Raw genomic sequence first — 7,888 nt, forward strand, 5'->3', positions numbered from 1 at the left:
TTTCTTCATGAATTATCACATGAATATGCTATTGAAAGAGATTGTTTTGCTTAGTATTTGCCCCTTAAGACTTGTTTCGTATGAAATTGTGGGTAATATTGAAAATCACGTGCATCAAATTTTCTTGATCAGGTTTCTCGTTGTCTGAAGTGATTTATTTCATATAAGATTTCATGGATTTTAAACTCTTATTCTTGTGATTTCTGATCAGGGAACTGTTTACTCGACCGACCTTACAGGTCTCGCTACATGTAACCCACTACTGCTCCAAGTCTCCCGTAACTAGGATTGACATTAAGGAAATTACTTGCAGGATTAGCGTGACCTACAGCAATTTGATTGCATTGGAAAATAGTGGTTATATTGAAGTATAGACAAGTTAACAGTTGGGGAAACTGATTTTTGAAAACTGTATTGCTCAGTAAACAAGTTCCCATGAATAAAGATTTTCAGATGTTGGTCGAAACCTCTGCTACAGAGTCAGTTCATTGTGACTTTTCAAGGAAGCTTGGGAACATCGATTAATCATTTCACATTGAGATCAAAATAACTAGCAAAATATTCGCTAATGGCTATCATTAGGTAAAAAATTAGAAGGGAACAATAAAAAGAAATTATTGGATATCGATGGAGTTGCCAGAATTTTTCATTTGCGTGTTATATATTTTACGTAGAGTTAAATCGATGTGGTCAGCTTTGACCTGGCTGCTGTTCCAGACTACAATGACCTTACGCCAGCTCAGGCGCAGTCTTGGAGAGGCCTCTACTTGGTCTGGCTAAATACTTGTTTGAAGAATAGTTAACAGTAAGAAGTAATCTCAAGTTCGTTTATAAGACAGGAATGCTGGCTAAAGCCTGAAAATATTGAATGTTCAACTAAGAACACTTGTGGGATAGTTTTTAATGAGACAATGGACGGGTATGATACAAATTTCCTCATCCACATAAAAGGAATTTTAAGAGAGCTTGAAGTGTTGGAATTAATATTCAACATAATAGTAAAGTAACGGGTTTAGATTTTTCATGTATTTTGTAAGGTGGTATAGTTTAATTGACGCTTTGCAATTACACTGTGCCGTCCCAATTAAGAAAAAAATGCATATGAAATACGTTAGCAGACTGGCAATTACTATGGAAAAGGCACATGTACTGTACATCTAACTAACCTAACTGGTTGCTTGCTTGTTTACTACTGGGTAAAGACCAAAAGCAGTCGCTATGGTTTGCTCTCTCTCTCTCTCTCTCTCTCTCTCTCTCTCTCTCTCTCTCTCTCTCTCTCTCTCTCTCTGCTCTGCACTGGCATTCGTCTTTAAATGTAATTTCGTTTTCCTACTTTGGTCGCTACAGATTTATGTCCAGTCGCGGTTCCATACCCGAACATTCAGAAGTAGGTCGTTGCAGAGCAAATATAGTTTCCGACCCAGTCATTAATAATGACTTGACAGGTGATGAAACAATGAAATAAACATCATACGTTGTCGGCTGTCTGGCCAGAAGGCTTTTTGATTTGGCGATTGCATATTTTGTCCATTTTATAAAATCTATTGCATGCGCTGGAGGTGTGATTTATGAGCATAAGCTACAAGGGTTACCAAGGGGTTGAAGAGAGAGAGAGAGAGAGAGAGAGAGAGAGAGAGAGAGAGAGAGAGAGAGAGAGAGAGAGAGAGAGAAGGGGGCGGGGGCTGCCGAAGACATTACATCCAGTGTCTGTTAAGGTAAAGGTAAAAGACTTTGCTTGTCGAGAAACTTGTATATTGACTTCCTACCTTTTTAAGTGACCTTCAATACTGTTAGCATTTTTTTTTTAGTCTTGACATAAGGTACTTCCGAGAAGACCCTGACTGAAACACTAGGTTCCTGGTAGGGAAATGTGTCGTGCTGAGCTATCATCTGAATTCAATTGTTTCGTTAGAACTGTTTAGTCAGCCCAGGTCGTACGCAGCTGGGAAGGTTTAAGTTTTAACCATAATTTTGTTCATTGCAGTTTACAAGTCTTGCAAGATTTTTGCTCGTACTATTTGCTCGGTCTTAGGCGGAAAAAACACTCGTACCCCGTAGTGTGGACCGTAATTCGAGAAATTATAAAGCCATACAGTTCTGTACGGCCTTTTTGAAAGCACAAAACTTGCTTACCTTCACGGAGAACTGATAGACTAATTGTACAAGGGAGATATTTATTAGGTTTTATTCACATTTAACCAAAGTGCACAGTTCTTATAAATTTAAAAGAGCTTGCACAGGTGATATATCTGCCAATTAAGATACATGATCGAGTTGGAGAGTTGAATAATCTTAGCAGAGCGGATTCTTGTATGATATGGTACTAGGACTTTCTAACTAACTGTTCTTCAAAGGTAGAACTCCTGTCATTACACTTGTCCTATTAGGACCAAAGTCTTTCACAGGCCTTGTAATCTGGTATCTTGTGCATGCATTGTTGCTTCCTTCAGTGCTTGGTCCTGAACTTGAAGGCATTTGTCTTCCTTCTTAGCTGACACTTTTCGAACAAGGCTTGGGAAGAGGATAAACTAACAAAATTGTTAAACTGCTCCCCTGTTAGAGTGGTTGGTGTCGTGGTATGCCACTCAGATGTCTCTGGTTTGCGTGTCCCCAAGGGCAATGAAGATTTACTGGCTCTGTATCATGATTGTTACTACTGTAGTTTGGGGTCTGCGGTGGGAGGTTGAAACCAACATTCTTTGGAACTTTAATTTCAAGTCAATGGCCCCTGTGTGCTTGTTCCAAGTGAATAGGTTCCATATACTGAAAAAATAATAATAATAATAATAATAATAATAATAATAATAATAATAATAATAATAATAATAATAATATAAACGGCTTCTAGGTTTATGAGCGAAAAAGGTTTCTATTTCTCCAGCTTGATTGTCATTACGTATGAATTTAGTTCAGAATTAAGTCTATCCTCGAGAAAGCGTATAAGAAGGCAAGGTTATTTGCAGATCCACTTCAGTCCAATAATAAACTCATCATGGAGAGAACTGCTTCAGCACGAGGGTTGGCATTTTTTGGCCACTTTTTTAAGGGGTAGACAACGCTTCCCGTCCCCACCCTGATATACCCAAGGTCCTGTTGAATTACCGAAGTTTAGCAGAAAGTTCCTCCACCTATTCTGTTTAAAAATGTCTTTATTTTTTTTTTTTTTTTTTTTTTTTTTTACAGTATGTCCAATTCCTGTGAACTGCCTTTTCTGATTACATTTGGCTGAATTAGCCACCTCCATTGGAAGCCGAAATAGGGTTTTCATAATATTTAGTATTTTGTCATTTGCAACCTGTAATACAGTTTAATCCTCCAAGGTTGTCAGATGGGTCTTTTCTTAATCTTCGCTAAAAAAGCCACACTAACGGTCTTTGTTTCAAACTTTTTTTTTAGCAGCTTTTGGGACCTTACTTTCCCTTCTACTTGATTCTAAGTTTGTTACTTATTTTTTTTTCTTAAATTTTAGCAACATTTTTCTTCGTCGGAATGTTCTTTAATAACAGGCCAAGATGATTAAAAAAGCAGAATACTTCTGTCAATATTTTGTTGAAATTTTCTATTTCGTATGTATCAGTGATAAAGTTAGTAACTCGTAGTTTTACCAGTTTTTAAAGTCAAGCTTTTATTTTTGAAACCGTTAAGTATAAATTATGAAATTTTCTCTTCCAGATGTACATACAGAAATTGACTGCAGAAAGACGTACATGACTATAAAATTGAAATAATTAAGTCATTACAAGAAACTGGATGTCAGAGAGGATGAGACGAAGATACCTTATGTAAAGAACGAGACAGATTCTGAAGAACTTGCCTGGCATCAAGTTAAAAGAAGAAGTAAGCAAAGGATGTAATGTGTATGGAATTCTTTTGTAGGGATTTATAAACATGTATACAGGAATAAGCTGATAATAGGGAAGACCTGCTTTGAGAAGTAAGAGGGAACTGAATTTCTACAGTGTGGATGAAGGGAGCTTATACAGAAGTATGCTAAAACCAAAGTTGTGATTAGATTCAGTTATACGATGCATTTTCAAGACACCTTAACAGAATGCAATAGTATTTGGATATGCTTCTCGGTAATTGTTTTATCATCGTATATTTAGAATTCCCTGTGGCCACAGAATATGTGATTCCTGAAGACTGTAACCCTTGAATTTGCTGAATTGCTGCTGCACTGTTTAAAATCAGAGAGTTTGCGTATTCCTCTTCATACAGTCACCCAATTTTGGTAGACAATGATTTTCCTCAGCTGCTACAACCCATGGACTCAAGCTAGCCCTAATGGCTGGAGTATTTAAGTTGAGCGTGTTAATTAGACCTACAGTACCCTTGGAATGTTTGCAGTTTTTAATTTGACCTTACACTAAATAACACTAGAGGTGTCATAATGCCAGTTTTCAGAAAGTTTTTTACTGGATAAGGATTTCAATGTAAACAGTGGCTTCTGAGAACTTGTAATCAGGAAAAAAATTTGTTGGAAAATCCCTTGAGTTTCATACAGTGTGCAGTAATGAGCTGATCCATTTTAATTTTTCTCTTGTCAGACTGGAGTTCACCTTGATGTAATACCCACATGGCAAGGAAACCACGAGAAGGGAAACGGTGCATGCTAGTTGTGGGGAAATGGAGTTGTAAGATAAGTTTAAAAGGTTTACCATTCCTGTGGTAAAGAATAGTAAGTATGATGGATTTACTTAGTCGAAGATTTGTATAACACTGTAATCGCGTCACATATATTCCTAGATGGTGAACTTTTCAGTCATAAACATAAAATTTCTAGTCATAAATTTATGATAAGTTTTTTAGAGGAATTTCATACACTTGAGAAAACTAAACATTTTGACAAGTTAGATTTTATATTTTAAGGCATTCTTTATACTTTGCTCATTTATAATAGATTCTCCTAAGTGAATTTAAGCTTTGAAACTGTTAACAAAATCTCCATGAACAACTGCGTTATTTTGACTAAGGTTAACCTGTCCTAACCAAAATGTTGCTTCTAAATTACTGAAAAAGTGCTGGAATTTCTAGACATATGATTTTCACTTTAATAACTTAAATGCTTAAGTACACATCTCTTGAATAATTGGGAGTAATTGAGACTTTCTTTCAGATTAAACTTAGTTGCCCTCTTGATTGTAATGATTATACAGTCAGAAGATTGATGTTATCCGGAGAAGAAATGTCTATTCTACATTGGAAGTGGAAAACATCGATGGCTTCAAAGAAAGGAATTTTTGTACATACACGGATTTCGAGTGTAGGGGTAGTTCTTAATTTTGAAAAATAGTTGTATAGAAACAATTTACAATGAGGCTTTAAGTATAATGGTTAATTCGTGAGTGAAATTAGGTGTGAAGGTAAATTCAACGTAAATCTTGCTAACTTATTTATTTTGGTTAAATTTCAATTTTCGTAGTGTTCTGGTGTCCTGTAATTTCTTTGTGGTACAAATTTATGGGATACAACTCGAGTCACCGCGCACATCAGGTTTATATTAAATTTCTTTTAAAGAATTCAAAGCTTAAATCTAATTAGACATTTATCAATCTTAATTGATGTATTCACATTCACTTTTAAAAAATTCGAGTGCAATTCTTCTTTAATATTCTACCTTACTATATTTACTTAAAGCCTCAGCCTGAAATCTCATTCTCATCAACGTATTGGCATCTGAGATGATGATTATACAAGGTACGCAACAGTTGTTAGTATCTTAAAAGTATTAAGGATAAAGTTATATAATATTCAGTTAGGTTTAATTTTAGGTTAAATTTTCATTGACCATTGCTTGCAAACTTGCCAGTCTGTTAACCACGTCAAAGGTGACATTGTTTCAGCTTGCAGGAAGTGTAATTCAATTAACTTCAAATTCTGAACATTTGTTGGTGCTTAGTTGGAATGTTTAAATTGCCTAAATACATAATGATCACATGTAACTTTTAATTCTGAAAAAACTATTGTTTTTACTATTAAGTTTAAGTGCTTTCAAGATACAGTAAAAAGCAAATGTCCTTGACGGCCAGGCAAGCATGGTCTCGCTAGCTCTAGGATACCAGTAATTGATTTTGTATTTAATATGGGAATATAATATAGGGGTTAATTAACAAAGTGTGTAATGCAGTTCTTATATAAAGAATTGAAAAGCTCATTGCTGAAAATCATGGTACCTGCTTTTAATATTATTTTTGGAATTTTCGTGTGGTTAAAAACTTTTTTTTTTGTTAGTGCGTGTCATGTGCTTAATCTTTCTGGAGTGCTAAATATTCATGTGGTTAAAAACTTTTTATTTTGTTAGTGCTTGTTAGTGCGTGTCATGTGCTTAATCTTTCTGGAGTGCTAAATATTCATGTGGTTAAAAACTTTTTTTTTTTTTGTTAGTGCGTGTCATGTGCTTAATCTTTCTGGAGTGCTAAATACATTCTCCGTTTTTGTTCCTTCTTGATCGTGTTTCTGGGTGTTGATCCAAGTCTGATGTGCTGGATTATTGTTTTATTGTGCTTGGCTCTTTGTCCTGAGTTTAGCTTGCTTGTCATATAAGTGTTTGATTTCTAGTTTAGGTTTTGTTAGTCTAGTCAGAAGCCTCTTACCTTCTAGACGAGAATTTATACTAAATGAACATGAAATTCACTATTGTAGAGGTGTTCCAGTAACAACCTAGTTTATCACATAGCACAGTATCAAGTCTGACATCTTTGAATAATTGGGAAGGTTGCTATGGATGCCCGTTGCTTGGCTGATCTTTTATTGTTGGACTGGTTAGAATATTTAATATTCATAGATGCCTTAAAGGTCATAAGGAACCGAAAGGTACTTGAACAGTTAGTGAAAAACTTGAGTATCAAAGGAATATTTTTTTTTCTACTTGGGTGTGATGACTTCTTTTGAGTGAGTGTTTGGTCTAGAAGACTATTCTTCCTCAGGATAACTTTCTGAAATATTTAACAAGGTTCTTTTGCAATCTGTCCACAGAAGTTTTTTTAAAAAAACTTGGTTTGTTGCTGTTGTCATTTGTCAAGCTTTCAGTGACACGCAAAGAATCTCTGGTCTCAAGTTGTAATCAGATTGTCTTTTGGCATTGATCTTTCTTCCTCCTCCCGTGAATCTTTCTCAAGTTTGTGTCTGGCTTTTTCGTCAAACGGAGTACTATAGCTCATTCAGTATGGCAAGTATGGCAGAGTATGGAAATCTGGAAGTTGGAGTAGAGGTCGAATGATGGAGTTCTGTTGCAGCTGCTAGTTCCCTTGCCCTTGGCATTTACTTCAAAACCATAATAGTAAATTTTTGAATTGATTGCCGAAGATTTTTCCACATTTTCAGCAGATTCATCATTTCTCAATCCTGGTTCTTACTAACTACAGCAATTTCTGAAACTGATCTGAAGGGTAACTAGAATCCCTTCATAAATGGTTGCATGTTTTTTTTTTTATTTGAGACGTTCCGTGGAGTTTTTCCTAACCTTTGACACACTAGCGGATCAGGTGGGGGTGGTGGGTGGGAACCCACCTGGGCACCTGTAACCACCCCCCCCATGAAAAATGACAAAATAATAACGAAGATTTAGACAACATAAATGAGAAAATAAAAATGGGGAAAAAATTAAAAAAATTGTTATAGAAATAATAAAATTGAGAAAAAATAATAATCTTAATGATACAACGCATACATACATATGTATGTATGTATGTATGTATGTATGTATGTATGTATGTATGTATGTATGTATGTATGTATGTATGTATGTATGTATGTATGTATGTATGTATGTATGTATGTATAATATGAAAATTGGTGCGACCCCCCAACCCCCATGAAATTTTTCTGGATCCGCTAGTGCTTTGACATCACATGGAAAGGTACCTCTAACTTTTTATAGCAAGCTCTT

At 35.4% G+C, this 7,888-nt stretch overlaps 1 long non-coding RNA gene across 1 annotated transcript; it reads left to right on the plus strand.

Moving 5' to 3' along the window:
* The first annotated feature begins 3,671 nt into the window (after nt 1-3,671).
* On the plus strand, nt 3,672-7,591 carry LOC136849207 (uncharacterized). Its single transcript, XR_010856266.1, has 3 exons — nt 3,672-3,837; nt 4,548-4,678; nt 5,117-7,591. It is a non-coding gene; the product is annotated as an uncharacterized lncRNA (long non-coding RNA).
* Nucleotides 7,592-7,888: the final 297 nt, after the last annotated feature.

This window comes from Macrobrachium rosenbergii, chromosome 20 (genome assembly GCF_040412425.1).
Source record: "Macrobrachium rosenbergii isolate ZJJX-2024 chromosome 20, ASM4041242v1, whole genome shotgun sequence".
NCBI classification, from domain to species: domain Eukaryota; kingdom Metazoa; phylum Arthropoda; class Malacostraca; order Decapoda; family Palaemonidae; genus Macrobrachium; species Macrobrachium rosenbergii.